The 13,550-nt window shown below is 39.7% G+C and overlaps 1 long non-coding RNA gene across 1 annotated transcript; it reads left to right on the top strand.

Moving 5' to 3' along the window:
* Positions 1–270: 270 nt before the first annotated feature.
* Positions 271–12,327, top strand: LOC308357434. Its single transcript, XR_013968199.1, has 5 exons — positions 271–491; positions 9,234–9,324; positions 9,715–9,790; positions 10,999–11,239; positions 11,344–12,327. It is a non-coding gene; the product is annotated as an uncharacterized lncRNA (long non-coding RNA).
* Positions 12,328–13,550: the final 1,223 nt, after the last annotated feature.

The raw sequence follows: 13,550 nt of genomic DNA, 5'->3' as shown, positions 1-13,550 counted from the left end.
CTATATATCCATATACGTACATTTTCAGTGCATTTCTTTCTTTCCTATAGATTCAAGTTTCTGTCTTGTATTATTTCATCTGTAGGCTCAAGAAATTCCTTAGTATTTCTTGTCATGTTATTCTCTTGACATTCTTATCTCATCCTCATTTTTGAAGAATATTTTCACTGGCTAAAAAAAAAAAAATGCAATGGCCCTTTTTATTTCTTTCACTGTATTTTTTTAATTAAAAAAAAAAAAAGACTTTATTTATTTATTTATTTGACACAGAGAGAGAGCACAAGCCGGCAGAGCAGCAAGCAGAGGGAGAGAGAGAAGCAGTCTCCCTGCTAAGCAGGAAGCCCGACTCAGGGCTCTATCCTAGGATCCCAGGATCGTAACCTGAGCTGAAGGCAGACGCTTCACTGATTGGACAACCCAGGCACCCCTGTTTCTTTCACTTTAAAAGATGTCATTCCATTGTCTTCTGGACTCCACAGTTCTGATGAGAGGTTAGCAAAATTTGTACTGTTGTTCATCACTATGTAATGGGTTACTTTTGTTTGACTGCTTTCAGGATTTTCTCTTTATCTTTGGTTTTTAGCTGTTTGCCTATGATGTGCCTATGGTATGATTTTCTTTGTATTTATCCTGCTTGGAGTTTGCTCAGCATCTTGCATGTATAGATTGATGTTTTCCATCAAACTTGGAAAGTATTTGACCCTTTTTTCTTCAAGTTTGTTTGTTTGTTATTGGGGTTTGTGTATGCTTTTGTGTTTGTTTTTGTTTTGTTTTCCCCCCTATGCTATGTTTTCCTACTGGGATGACAATTATATATATGTTAGACTGCTTGGTATTTCCCCACAAGCTACTGGGGCTCCGTCTATCTCAATCTTTTTGTTTTTCCTTCTGTGTTCTTCAGTTTAGATTGTTATTTATCTGTATCCAAAGTTACTCACTCTTTCTTCCTCTAATTCCAATCTGCTATGATGCCTCTTCATGTTTTTTGGTTTTGCTTTTTAAAATTGTAGTTCGAGGGGCACCTGGGTGGCTCAGTTTGTTAAGTGTCTACCTTGGGCTCAGGTCATGACCTGAGGGTCCTGGGATCGAGCCCCATGTTGGGCTTTCTGCTCAATGGGGAGCCTGCTTCTTCCTCTACCTCTGTCTGCCACTCTGCCTGTTTGTGTTCTCTCTCTGTGTGTGTGTCAAATAAATAAATAAAATCTTTAAAAAAATAAATTGCAGTTCTAGAATCCCCAACAGGTTCCTTTTCTTATGATGGACAGTCTATATCTATTTTTACTCATTAAAACTATAGTTTTCTCTAGGTTTAAAGATATTAAAATGTTCAATATCTATTTTAAATCCTTGTCTGCTATTTTCAACATCTGGGTTACCTTGAGATCAATTTCCATTGTCTGTTTTCTTGTTTTTGTCTTATCCTGATTATGGGTCACATTTTCCTGTCCTTTGCATGGTTAGTATTTCCCTTAGTCCCCTGATGAATATCACAGATAATAGATTACAAGGCATCTGTATTATATTGTCTGTCTAAAGAGTGTTAAGTTTCACCCTGGCAAGTGAATAATATACTAGAGGTTCTCCTTGATCCTATTGGAGCTTGGTTTTAGGCTTTGTTAGGGCAACCTAAAGTAGTCTTTACTGGAGCACATAGATCGACAAGGTTTACTTAAAAGGCTTGATGTCAGGGGTGCCAGGGTGGCTCAATTGACTGTTTCTGACTCTTGATCTCAGCTCAGGTCTTGATCTTAAGGTTGTTGAGTTCAAGCCCCATGTTGGGCTCCATGCTGGGTATGGAGCCTACTTAAAAGAAAAAAAAAAGCGGGTTTGATGACAAATACTTTAGGTTTGTAAGCTCTATTTTCTCTTACAATTACTTAATGCTTCCACTGTAGCATGAAAGCAGCCATAAAAATATATGTTAGTAGGCATGACTGTGTTCCAATACAAATTTATTTACAAAAGCTTAACAGTCCATTGGTTATGATTTGCTGATTTGTTCTGTAGATCATGGGCCTTGTTCTTAGCATCCACTGGTATCCAGCTGCATGCCTGGGATGTTAATAGCATCTCTCTCCTCAGGATGCAAGAGTAATTCAGTGCCTCCCAGTACCATGTAACCCCTAGAGTCTATGTTCCATTCTCAATCCTGAAGCAGCTTCTCTCTGTGAGGGCTCACCAAGTTTCACCATGGACATTTTCAGCCCAGCCCTTGACTAAGTTCTTGCAGAGAACCCTACACAGACCTCTTGCCCCATTCCTCACTCCCCACTGACCCATGTACTCTAAATCTTCCCTGTACCATGCGCTGAAATCTCTGCTTGCATTAGTAATTCCTAATCTCTGGTCTCTGATCCCGCAGCTCAGCAGGGCTGCCATGCTCTTTGCATTCTACCATCTGGGGCCTTGCTTGGGAAATATTCCCTGGCAGAGAGCCCAGGTGAACATGGGGGCTTAGCTCATAAATTTCCCTTATCTCAAGGTTTTCAATGGAGGGGCTTTCATTTTCCAATGGTTGAAAATAGTTGCCTTATATATTTTGACCCATTTAATTTTTGTTTTGGGGGAAGAGCAACTCCAATACCAGCTCTGTCATCAGGGATTGAAGAAGAAGTCACCTCTCATTTGAAAGTTAAAAGTCAATGACTACATTATATAAGGAGCTAGAAAGACTAATCCCATTCAAATGGTTTCCAACAGGGCTGACGTGAGGAGGGTTCTGCACGAACAGAGCGTGGGTGTGGCCCCCTTTATCACATTCTGCAATGATTACCGGGGCCCTCTACATATGCTCAGCCTGAAACAGATGCTCTTATGGGAGTTGTAATCTTTTCAACATTTGAATAATGGCTTCTAGTCAAAAGTCAATTTGTCAACGAGAAATTCCAGAGTCTTGTAATTGATTAAAACTCACCACAAAATTTATCTCCTATAGATTTGTTGACATGCCTCTACCTATCAATTCAATTAGAACAAAATTTGCGAAGCTCCTTCTAAGTGCTAGGCCGTATGCTAGGTACTGAGACCATGAAGGTAAAGAAGACAGACCCTCAAAGACCTCATAACCTAGGAGAAGACAATAGACATGCAAAAAGAGTGTTGTAATAGTGTGAAAAATCCCTTAAGGGAGGTGAGATTAGAGTGGTATATCTAATGTATCCAGACAAGTTGGAAAATGTTGAGCTAAGCATTTACTAGTTTGTAGCAATTGACCACACGGCAGACCCATGTATATGTGATGGATATTTCAGGCACAATACAGCATCTGAGCACAGCCGCCAGGTAGCAAAGGGACAGTGTGTGCTCTGTGATTGATGTTTATAAACAAGAGATGGTAGAAGAGGCTGGAATGGCAAATAAGACCCAGCTTATGAAGAACCTAACAGGATGTAATAGGGAATTCACATTTTATCCTCAATGAGAACCGGTTGCAGGATTCTTGAGAAGGGCAGTGATATGACCCAAATTAGCTTTTAGAAAGATCTAGGTGGTAAGCTGGAAAGGTTCAATTGAGGCAGGGGGGATTGAAATCAGAGGGACTAATCTTTCTGGTAAGCAGACAGAAATCCTTCAACTAGGGTGGTGACCCAGAGGCAGTGAGCAGGAGTTGCATTTGAGAGATATTTCAGAAGGCAAATTGAGAGGCAGGGTCATTTTATGATGGGATTAAGGAGGGAAGTATCTAGGAAGAACCCTTGTTTGGGGGTTGAATAAATGGATAACAGCAGTACTGTTTGATGAGAAAGAAAGACAATGGAAAGAACAAATCTGTAGGGTATGATGCTTCGTGGAGACTTTCCATCATTCAATCACTTATTGAACAAATATTTAGTGAATGAATGGCTATGTATCAAATGCTGTTCCAGGGAAGCAGTGACTAAGACAGGCAAAGTTCCTGTTTGTATGTGTGTGGGGGGTGGAGGGGATAAATCATCTAAAAAATGAATAAGAATTTTAGATATTGAAGACCACAGAGCAGAGTCTAGTGAGTGATGGAAAATGAAAGTAAGGGAAAGAGGAATGCTTTAGGTCAGAATAATCCTCTTGCGGGAATGTGACATTTGACCTGAGATACACATGCTTGTCAGAATTTAGATATGCAAAGACCAGAGAAGTGTCTAGAAAGAGTGAACTGCAAGTGATAGCCCTGTGGTTGGAAGGGGTTGGACTTAATACTGAACAGAAGGGCCCATGTGCTTGGAGAAGAACAAGTGGGTGGAGGTGATGGACCTTTAGGGCATGATAGGAGAGAGTAAGGATGTGGATATTATTCAAACTGCAGGTTCTTCCTGAAGATGTATGTCTCAGGGCACTCTGCCCTTGTGAAAGAGATTTGAGTTTTAGAGAGGCTGATGCTTGTCAGACACCTAAATGAAGATATTCTTCAGTTGGTCAGATGGAGCCCTGGAACTCTGCAGAGATACGACGACTGGAGAAGTAGATTTGAGAGGGCTGGACCAACAGCATACAGGAGACAGTTGCACCAGAGGGTGTGCCTACATGCACCTAGCAAGAGGCTGTAGAAGCAGAGTCTCAAACTAGCTGTCCATATGCATGGTGTGAAGACAGGCATTTTTAAGCATTAAAAGGCAATAAGAGACGGCAGTATCGTTTTAAGTTGCAACATAAGCATCCAGCCAGGTACCTCTCTTTTACGGCTGGTATGCTCCATTTATTTATTTATTTATTTATTTATTTATTTATTTTAAATTTGGGTCTAGTTGATACACAATGTCCCCTTAGTTTCGGGTGTACAACATAGTGATTCAATTTCTCTATACATTATGCTGTTCTCACTGTAAGAGTAGCTGTCATCTGTCATCATACAATGCTATTACAGCACAATTGGCAGTATTCCCTACACTGTGCCTTTTATTCCTGTGACATTCATTCCATAACTGGAAGCCACTTCCCTTTGCCCGTTTTGCTTATCCCCCCAGTCCCCTTTCCTCTGGCAACCATCTGTTTGTTCTCGGTATTTATAGGTCTCATTCTGCCTTTTGTTTGTTTATTCATTTGGTTTGTTTTTTAGATTCAGTGTATGAGTGGAATCATATGGCATTTGTCTTTCTTGGTCTGACTTATTTCACTTAGCATAATATCCTCTAAGGCCATCCATGTTGTCACAAATGACAAGAGCTCATCCATTTTTAGGGCTGTGTAATAGTCCATTGTGTGTGTCCGTGTGTGTATGTGTGTGTGTGAATGTCCAAATATATGTGTGTGTATATATATATGTATATGCCACATCTTCCTTGTCCAGTTACATGCAAAAGGATGAAACAGAACACTTTCTAATGCCACATACAAAAATAAACTCCAAATGGATTAAAGACCTAACTAAGTATGAGACCTGAAACCATAAAAATCCTAGAAAAGAACATAGGCAACAATTACTCTGACATAGGCTGTAGCAATACTTTTTCTAGATATGTCTCCTAAGGCAAGGGCCACAAAAACAAAAATCAATGGTTGGGACTGCATCAAAATAAAAAAGTTTTGCACAGCGAAGGAAACCATCAACAAAACAAAAAGGCAACCTTTTTGGAGAAGATATTTGCAAATGGCATATCTGATAAGGGGTTAATGTCCAAAATATATAAAGAACTTCTACAACTTAACACCAAACACCACCACCACCACCAAAAACCAATCTGATCAAGAAATGGGCTCCATGCATTTAAAAGAAGTATATATCCTCAGCAGGCACCCTATTTTAATGAAAAGTAAGGACAAGCAGCCCATTGAAAGTGAAACCTTGGAGAATGCATTTTCAGACAGGCCAAGCTAGGGATGACAATCAGGTGTAAAACGTAGGCAATTCATATTTCTACATTCTATTCTACTCCTTCATTTTATTCTGCTGTCTTACCCTGTCAACGCTAGCATCACTTGGGTAAGCAACGAAGCTATGTTGTGTATGTAGTAGCTGCGGGCTGTGGTCCTACACTGTTCTATAACTCAGTGGATTATTGGTTCTTAACTCTTGTGGGTTGAGAGTTTGGGATGGATTCCAAGTATCTCTCTTGTCTTAAAACTTGAGCCAGGTTGCTCTACTTCTATGAAGCCTCCCTTTATCTATCCTCAGTGTTTCATGTCTCTGGAATACTGATCTTGTTTGCATCACCATGTGGCTCTCCTTCCTTGTATGTATGTGTACCAATTATCAAAATCCTCCCCACTTGGATAATTTTGATTTTGAGATTATAAAAAAGGTTTGCAAATTATTAAAGAAGAAAGTTCTGTTTAGCATTATCATCTTTTTTGCATCTTCCTGCTGATATAGTGGGAATTTCCTCTCCACTAAACGGTAAAGCCAGTCGGTGACTCCACTAACTTGGACGGACCTGGAAGGCAATCTGCTTTCTCCATCAATCCTCTGACTGATTTCTTTCTGCCACTCATTCCATCTAAGGGACATGTTTGTCATTCATTAAATTGATGTAACACAGCAAATTAAGTCAAGTTTTTCTGTCTTAAAATTTGCCTAGAATTCTGCAACAGTGATAGTTTTGGCTATCATGTACTTTCTTATAGACTGAATGTCAAGTAAATATATAGAGAGAAAGTAGGGTGTCAGCAAATAAGCACAGTTTAATAAAGGATATAATATTAAGAGCAACTACTTCCAACAGAGTTTTGAATTAGAAAGATGGATTTGTCAATCTTAAAATAAAAAGTGAACGAAATAACATAAGCATATTACCATTGGGGGTGCAGACTCTGGTTGATAGTTGGTAGAACAGTTCTAGGGTCCTTTTACTGACATCCATAACATCTTCCTGCAAGAAGCACTTTTTAGAGCAAGCAGAGGGAGCAGTCTGGAGGTAGTTGTGAGCTTTCCACTGGGAACTCTGTTGTTATTGATTCTGGCCTGTAGGCAAATTCCAGTGGTATCTCAGGGTCCCCCAATCTGAGAACTGGATTCCTATAGGGACTGTAGCTGCCTCTGGCTATGACACACCCTTTGGCAGAAACTCTCAGCAGTTGTCAGTTGCAGTTTCAGTATAGAAATAAATGATTTATCATCCCCTGAAAATTGGTGGTGGTGAGCAAGACGGATGGGACAACTCCCTGCAACTTTATGGATCTAGAGAGGGCTTGGAGGGAGGAAGTTCGCTTTTACCTTGCTTTAAAATTTTTTTAAATTATTATTTTTTGATGTTTCCTTTCAAATCATGGCTTTTTTGGGGATAGAAGACAGACAGAAATAGATGAAATATGAAAGTATTGTAGGAAAATTTTTTTTGCACATAATAGGTGATCAGTGTTCATTGTTTGTGGGGATTTGAATATGGGTGAATAATAACCTGTATAAGTCAAAGAATACTCTTCCCTTTGAAAATGTGTGCCTTATCTAAAATGCCTCCATGAAGTTAAAAGCTTATCTACATAGAAATGTTTTCTCTTCTCTGTGAATCACAAGACACTGTATGTCATGGAGGCTCCATCTGTAAAGTCAACGGACAAAAGTTCAGGAAAGAGGTACCATCAAACTCTTCACTGGTCACTGCTCAACAAAAGCAACCAATAGAAAAGCCATATTAGATCAAAAGAGGCTGGTTCTGTGGGATTTTTTAATTACTTCTATGAATTATAGAAATCCATTTCAGGATTTAAACATTAAACAGTATTAAAAGGAAGGATCCCATTCTATTTATCTTTGAGATCTGCTATTGAGAGGTCTCAATGAGAAATGTCAAATGACTAATCCTTAGTTTGCCAACTATAGAGTCAAAAGTCTCAATATCCTAGAAATCAGAGTTCTAGAATCTTAGAACCAGAAGAGAAATTAGAGCCCATAGTTACTGTTTTAGATGTTATAGCTTCTTGGAGGAATTAGGGTGAGGTAAAAAAATGAGGATTTTACCCATAAGCTAAAGTAGATCTTTCTCTTTCCATTTTCTGAGATGCTTCCTGGCTTCCTAATGAGGCTCAAAGAGCCTTAAATCTATAACACAGAAAATAAATTTAGCTATGTTCTTTTAAATGGCCCCAAACTAAGGTAGTATGAATTTACCTTCTTCCAAGGAAAAAGGAAAACAACTAACAGACTGAGGGGCATTCTGAAATACGTAAGTGTCCCATGAGTCTTCCCGTTTTCCTTCTCAGGCCCCTCAACCTACTGTCCCATTGGAATGAGGCTTGCAAGATGCAGGGTCCCACATCTGGGGGCTTCCTGGTCTTAGCTGATGAGGTTTTCCAACGTGTCCAGGCTGCTGGCAAAAGTCATCATTTTCTCTCTATCCTTGATGAAGGAGGCAGGAGTGGAGGGACACACACCTGTAGAAATCAGAGTGCTGATGGATGATAATAGAGGGTCTTCATGTCATCCTCCAATGCCAATATTTATAGAATCAGGACAATAGTACCATTTATCCTGTTTTTGTAAAGAATCCAAAAATATGTTGCTCCTTTTAAGGAAGGTTGGAAAAGACTCTGCATGGGGTCTACCCATTCCATTTTGACTCTGTTAATTTGAAGGATCTGTTGGTACAGATCTTTGCGCATACACACATATCCACAAACAAATACACACCTACTGTGACCAATGTCCAATGTGTCCATCAATGTCATATATGTGTATGATACATACATATGGCTGTGCTCCCAGTTTTGCTGGTAGGTTCTGTCTTCTTTAATCCTTAATTCTTTAAATCTTCCTTGGATATTCACTTGCCAGAAAAAGTTTCAGAATTATGTTCAATGAGAAGAAACTGGTACATGGGAGGGTGTTGACAACATGACCTGGATGGAGATATGGGGTTCATGTATTTTTCTGGAGGCTGGATATGAGTCTGGAAGAAACTGGTCTTTGCACTATTATCCCCACCAGAGAAGGGACTTAGATTCTGAGCTTGGCTATAATCACTAGCTTCAAAGGACTGCGTAATTGTCCTGGGACACTGGTGACTCCACTATGTGATTATATTTGGGACAAGGCTAAATTGTACCTGGTCAAAAGCTGGCTCTCCCGGGGGTGATGTTTGGGAAGCACCTTGTAGCCTCAGTGTGAGGCCTTCCCTAACTTCTCTATCTGGAATGTGATAGTTAGTGTTAGTCCACATCCAAAAACCCTGCTTGGGTCAGGGGGATAGCTGAGTAGGAGATCTTCAAGGAATTGCTTAGAAGGTGGTTTTATAGAAGGCAGATTGTTCTTGGCAGATATAGCCAATAGTCTTTTTGGGAAGACAATGGATGACACTAAATATATCCTATTTTTCCTGCCACAGAACAGTCCTATTTATGAGAGTTTGGGTCAGAAGAGGCTTGGCCAAGAAGACATCTCATGGGTGGAGTGATACTCACCTAACCACACCTCTGGTATGCTGTGACACCCCAAGGAGCATGTGTGGCAGGTGGGGACACCACACCATGAGTCAGCTTCCCTCCCTGCTGTGAGAAAATAAAAAAGAGCCTCTAGAAATCATTCCTGCTTTCCCAGAGGTCTACCACTACCATCTTGGAACATAATGACAAGAGAGAAGACTGGCATGTGGGAATGTTTTCCTGGGGAGTAAGAAACCTATCCTCCTCAGATACTTATCTGAAAATAATTCAAGTAGTTCATATCTCATGGGACCTTGTACACTTTGGCATGTATGACTTGGCAATAAAGTGCTGGTTGTTTTGTTGAGGATCCCATTAATTGCTCTGTAAAGGAGATATGTTTCAAAAAATTCATTTCCATTCTCTCTCTGATTTTCTTTTCAGGTGTGAATTGAGATAATTTGACAGAAGGACACTCCTTTTACTTTCTATCTTCTGAAGAATCAAATACAGCTAAGAGGTGACATTTGCAAGGCACTTATTGCATACTAGACACATTGGTTAGCACTTCAGAAGCAATATTTTTTTATTCCTTTTATAAGGCGAGTGCTGCAATTTTCTCCATTTGACAGATGAGGAGGAAATCAATACTCAGAGATTCAGAGAGTTGCTTATGATCACTCGATTAATAAGACAATGTTCTTGTCAAAATGATCTAGGTTATGCCATAGTCATCAAAAATCCTCAAAGTCCACCAAACTGTCCTCAAATTTCATGGCTTAAACCAACAGAAGTTTATTTCTCATGTACACTACAGGCCCACATAATTAAAGACCTGGATTGAGGGAGGCTTCACCATCTTGAAACTTCACAATCTGGAAACATAGTCTCCTGGTTGCCATGGCAGCGAAGAGATGCTTGAAAGTCTCTCAATAACGGTTATGTTCTAGAAATAACGTGCATCACTTCTACTCACACCCATTGGCCAACACTAGTCACATGGCCCCTGCCTAATGGCAAGCTAGTGAGCTGGTACTCCTCCCCATGCTTTGAGGAAAAGATGAACCAACATGGCTGACTAATAAAAGAAACTATGTCAGAGGCAGATTTTGAGCTTTTAACCACAAGGTGATACTCCCTTCCAGAGAGCGATTTAATGCAGGATAAATGGATCAAAGTGGCTATGTAGTGCTTCCCTATTCATTCTCCCTCATCCGACTTTACCGTGTCTCTTAATGGATCCCAAAGAGGTACCTCTGCTCCGTGGTCCTGCTGGCTTCTGCCGAGCTCCTGTGCTGCCCCAGACCAATACTCAATGCCCTGTGGCCCCTGGTTCACCTTTGGGATTCATGTGATCTGCACCCACACAGCTGGGAATCACTGAGTCACAGGTTGAGTCGCTGCTTGTATCTTTTGTGCCTGGAAACGAGATTTGTAGGGCAGAGTGTATCTGCCTCCTACACTTCTGGCAGGCTTCTGTGGCTCTGCATTCCTGCTGCAAAGCTCTATGGAGTGTATTTTTGACATCTCAGGGAAGCATTTGACAAATGCCACCATCCATAACTGACAGGGCAGAGTAATCTTAGATATGGAAGTCTCAGATGGGAACATCTTGGCAGGAATCTCCACTGTGTTTCTGGGTATGGGGTTCGGGGAATAAGTTCATCAGCCTCTCCCCTTGCAATTCACTGACTTACAGATTTATTCACTTTTGAACTTATCCTCCAGGTAAGATACAGTTTCATTTGGCCCAGAAGTGAACAGTGAGAGAGCCAAGAAGAATCCAACATCGAAACTGTTTGAAAACACTGCTTTTGGATAGAACACTCTTCCTTCTATGACAAGTAGAGAGTAAGGGGAAAAAAAAATTAATATCACACCTGTGGGAGACAAATAGTCAGCGTAAAGAAAACGACTGTATCCTGAGAACTAAAAGAAAAGCGTACCTCTGGAAATTACTCTATAGGAGGTAATAAAATTAAAAACAAGCAAACAAATAAAACAAGCTCTTTGTTTCTCAATCTTTCTATTTTAACCTGTTCTCTCCTCCTGGTTTTCTCTTTTGTTTCACAGAGTCCAAGACATTTTTGCATCCTTGGAGTAGAACCAAGTCAATGGGCAGAGAATATAGAGGATATTGAAGAGAAACAACTGCAAAGAAACAGAACTTGTAATGTCAGAAATGTCTGTCTGAGAGATAGTAAATCATGGACTTGACAAGTGAAATCAACAAACTTAAGACCAAACTTCAGAAACTGCAAGAATGCAGTAAGAAAGGATAAAGAGAGTGAGAAAACTCTAAAAGGAAAATGACCGATATGGAAAAGAGAGAATAAAGACTCAGTAAAAAATTCTGGATACTTTTTATGGAAGGAAATAAGAGATCCATTTCATTAATGATTATTGGTAGAAAAATCACACATGAAAACCTTAATAAATTGTGCTCCCAGAGCATCAATTCCTTAGTTAGTAAACTTCCAAATTCTCAATCCAAATCCAAATTAAGAGTTTTTTGGAGGCCAATTATGATGAAATACTAAAGAAATTTTATTAAAAAATTCAAAATAAGATTTGGATAGATATTTCTGGTCAGAAGATTGGATGCTCCAAGATATACATTCTTCCTATATTATGCTACAATTTAAATAATTTTAATAAAAATCCTAATGGTATGGGCTAAAGGGAAGCCTGAAAAAGCGAATCTAACATTTATCTGGAAGCAGAAATGGTGCAAGTATCCAGGATATTTTTTAGAGTTATTATAATAGACTGTAATCAGAACAGCATGATGATAGTAAAACTGATAGGCAAAGAATGAAGGGAAGACGTCCTGGCACAATTTAATGATTCTTTCTCCGCTAATTTTGAACGCCAAATTTAATCATAAACTCACCCCTCTACATACACCAAAGTCTATTTTTGGAAGAAGTGGTTAACCATTTGAAATAAAGTTGGCATCATTTCTCAAAGCATATGCCACAATACAGAGACCAAAAGGACTAAATAGTTAAACACACAAAAAGAAGCCAAAATAAAATGTCGATGGATATATCTCTTATCTTGAGCTTGGTTTAGTTTGTCTACATATAATGAGATGGGGAAATTTTTATTCACCACAATTCCACTGATGAATGGAACTCATTTGTTGGAGAAAGTTCACGAAGTAGAGAGGGAGGCAGGAGAGGTGGCTGAGTAATAAACATTGCTCTGTGGAAGACAAAGAGAATTTCCTTGATATTCTAGGAAGGAGGAGAGGAGGAAGACAAAGAAAGGCAAAAAAGGCAAAAAGAGAAAAGAAGAGAAAAAAGAAAAAGGAAAGGAGGGAGGGAGGGAGGAAGGAAGGAAAGGAAAGAAGAAAGGAAGGAAGGAGAAAAAAGAGGCATCATAATGTGTGTGGACAGGAAGAGGAAGTCTTGTCGAGAAGAAGCAAGACGCTGAACTGTTACCAACTATGAAATCGGTGTTTGGGCTGGTTTTCAGCAGTCCCACCAGGACAGGAAGTGCCTATCAAGTATCTGAGTTATATAAAAGCAGTGGAGAAAATCTCAAAGAGAGGCAATTGGCGGATTTTCCAACATAAGATTAGACATTTTTTTTAACATCGAGGGTCTGCAAACTACAACCCATGGGCCAAATCCAACCACACCCATCAATTTATGTATTATCTATCCCTGTTTTCCGGCAACTGGGCAGCGCTGAGTAGCTTTGATAGAGAACATATGGCCTACAAAGTCTAAAATATTTACTGTCTGGCCCTTTATAGAAAAACCTTGCTAATATCAGCTCTGCATAAAAACATCATAATTAAAAGGCAAACAGCAAACTCAGAAACAAAATGAAACATGACACAAATATTCCAAAGCAAAAAAAAGGACCTAACTCTACAAAGGGCCCTTCCAGGTTTATTACACAACTCCCAGACCACAGGAGGCAGAGGACATAAATAGATAGTTCACTGAAGAAAAATACAAAGGTATCAGCACATGAACAGAAGGGAATTAGGACTCCCAAGTGGGCAATCAAAACCAGGCAAATAAAGCACAGTCCTATCAGTCTTTGGAGTAAGGAGGTCTCAGTGTAGACGACTTCATAGACTAATTATTGGTTGGGGACTCTTCTAAAGCAGTTTGGCAGTTTATGTTTGAATCTTAAACCTCCCCCGCTCAAAAAAAAAAAAAAAAAAGGTTTTTTTTTTTTTGAGAAATTCCACTTCTGAGAAACCTTTTGCAGATCCATACAGGTAAAGGTGAGCATATTCCCTGAAGGAATAGTGTCCTCGG

This window comes from Martes martes (assembly GCF_963455335.1).
Source record: "Martes martes genome assembly, chromosome: 16".
Classification (NCBI taxonomy): Eukaryota; Metazoa; Chordata; class Mammalia; order Carnivora; family Mustelidae; genus Martes; species Martes martes.
The sequence above is the reverse complement of the archived record's forward strand: the minus strand, read 5'-3'. Positions and strand labels throughout refer to the sequence as shown.